Genomic DNA, 3,194 nt, shown 5'->3' with positions numbered 1-3,194 from the left:
GTGCTACGAAAGAAACTCTCTATGTTTATATTTTTGATATAATCTTTCCATATTTCTCTAATTCCAGTATTATCAATTTCCGTTCATTATTATTTTCCGTATTACTTTTTCTAACAATAGCTTGTATGAGCAAATCAGCAATAGTGCTATCCTCAATTCGGTCCTCTTCAAAAGCATTGGGATTCTACGGATGCACTGCCAATAAGTTGGCTCTGGATCTTGGTCTACCGGGACAGGGAGTCATTTTTTAACCAAAAATTAGGAGTACACGGCGGCCAAATTGTATCAAACGTTGAACGAACTTGGACACTTATTTCCAACTGAACTGCAAAACAACAAAGGGGGGGGCTTTTGTTTCACGAGGTTTTTATTTTTAAATAAACAAGGAAGTGAGTTACAACAGTATGCGCACCTATAAAATGAGGCATCTGCCCCTTTTTCGCGCATCTTTTCAACCTTTTTATCTCTCTTTGAAATTTCTTCATTCTAAAGTTTGCATGTATGAGAAAGAAATATGATAATTAAAAAATAGAGAAATTGCGGTTAAAGAAGTTCTATTATCAAGTTCTAAAAAAATAGGTAGATTTGTTGTTGCTATTGAGATTCACGAAAATCTCCGTTGTTGCTATTGACGATCATGAAAATCTCTGATTTGTATTAACAGAGATTATTGTGACGAAAATCGTGAAAATCTCCAGAAAATATATCTTGAAAGCATAACTGAAAGCTATCTCTTCACATTTATAGAATAAAATTTTTGTATTTATTTATATATAGAATAACAAAAATGAAAATCTACGGTTTGTATTAACAGAGATTATTGCAACGAGAATCATGAAAATCTCCAGAAAATGTATCTTGAAAACATAACTGAAAACTATCTCTTCACATTTATAGAATAAATTTTTTGTATTTATTTATATATGAAATAAAATTTTTGTATTTATTTATATATTAATAGTTCGTATAATAATTTGCATATTATTATATATCAATTACATTTTATGCAGAAAATATACTTAAAAATGATATAATATTAATTAAAAGTAAATAAAGGTGGACATTTTATTTTGGGACAAATTTCATGTTTCCCTCAAAATTATCACATTGTCACAAAATGCTCCTCCAAACTTTAATTTTAGTTTTTTCCCTTTCGAACTTCAGTAACTCTTACAAATTTTTCCCCTCAATTAAAGTCTTACTTCTCACCATTGGTGAACCTCTAAAGCTCCTTAGGTCAAGCGAATTAAGGAGAAAGTTATGCATAGTAAAAAAACAACCATTCTTATTGCATGATTGTACTTCTGTGTGACTGCATTAATTGTTCAACGACACTTATTATTTATGTAATACGTGTTACTTTTGCGCTAAGAATTAACAGAGGGGAAAATTTGAGTTACTAAAACATAGGGAGTGAGGAATTAACAATAAAGTTTGTGGTGTATTTTGTGACATGGCCTATAGTTTGGAGAGGGGGAAATGTGAAAATTTTCATTTATTTTTTCATTAGTAATGAAATAATTTAGGGGTTGTTTACAAGAATGCCATACTTATATGCCTTGCCATGAGAAAAAATGTTTGTAAAAAAAAAACAAAAAAAAATGTCATGCTATGTCATAACATTGTATTTAAAATACCTAATATACATTTAAGATACCAACCAGTAACTATCCACCATGATACTTTGTAATTACCGATCTGTAACCTATTGTCTCTACTATGATACTTTGCAGGCACCAACTAGTAACCGCTAATATCAACCATGATACTTGGCAACTTTTGTCATAATCACCAGTATCTACCCAAAAAATTTCTATTATTGGCAACTGCCAATCGTACAACCACAAATTTTTCTCATCGATATACTTGAAAAAAACAAAAAAACAAAATCCACTAAAATCACATAAAATCTACTAGGCCACGAAATTCTTTCCTAATGGTATTAATTCTTTGGTTTATCTCCTTGATCATGAAATCAAGATGGTTAAGATTGAACCTTATGTTTTGAAGTGCTCTTTGGTTAACCTTGTCTGTACTAGATAGTTCTTGAGTATGTTGAATGCCAATGGGTACCTCCATTCTCATGAATGGAATTGAATATCCGACTTATGTGTCCCTAAGCCCGTCCATCGGGAGCACCCATGAATTTGTAAGGCACTTCTCAAAATAAGGGCCTACACAACTAGTGTTTAGAGTGAATTCTCAAGTTTAATTAGGAGTGGTGTTTAAAAGATTTGATTGTACTATTGCTATATGTCCCAATTTTTAGTATGAATGGTTGCACCTATTCTCTCTTCTATTTACCTTATAGATCGGCCAACAACATTTTATAGTCTAACACAAATGTCCCCAAATGATCTTAGGCTTAGTTTGGTATTGCTTTTTCCTTCCAAAATCAGCTCATGTTTGTAGCCCAAGCTGATTTTAGTATTTGGTAAATCTCCTTAAAAGTTCTTTTTAAAGAATTTTTCAGGAATCTACAGTCAAAATCAGAAGCAGCCTAAAGACAACTTTAGCTTTTAAATTGTGCGGGAATCAGCATAGTACAATTAATGAAATTTTCATAATACCTATAATACCCCTAATGAAATTTAAAATTTATAATATTCACAATCTAAAATTCAGACTCGTAATATAATATAATATAATATAATAGTAATATTGTGACAAATAATATCATAATTATATTAATAACTCTAATATTATTATTTCATCATATAATATGATATTATAATAATATTATAATTATTTTAATAATATGATATTATAATTATAATATAATTATAATATGATATTATAATTATTATTTTATAATATATTATAAATAAATATATATTATATTCTAATTATATATTATATTATAGTATAATATAATATAGTTGTAATTTTTAAAACCTCATAATTTACTAAACGCTATTACACTAATTTTAGAACCAGCACAACTACTATAATTATAGTTTACCAAACACTCAGCTGCTTTTTGTAACATCTGTTTCTTCCTTTAGCACAGCTAAAAGTAATTTTTTCAAAATCTACAACACTACCAAACTAAGCCTTATTCTGTTGTATAAGAATCTTTTAAGTAGGGTTTTTTGCAGTCTGGTCATCTTTAAGTAAAAACCATTGAGCAAAATAGAAATAATTTTTCATGCAGTTTGGATTGCTTGATCATTTAAATAAATATTAAATTAAAC

The sequence above is a fragment of the Morus notabilis genome, unplaced genomic scaffold (assembly GCF_000414095.1).
Source record: "Morus notabilis unplaced genomic scaffold, ASM41409v2 Scaffold214, whole genome shotgun sequence".
Taxonomy (NCBI): Eukaryota; Viridiplantae; Streptophyta; class Magnoliopsida; order Rosales; family Moraceae; genus Morus; species Morus notabilis.
This window is presented reverse-complemented; position numbering follows the sequence as displayed.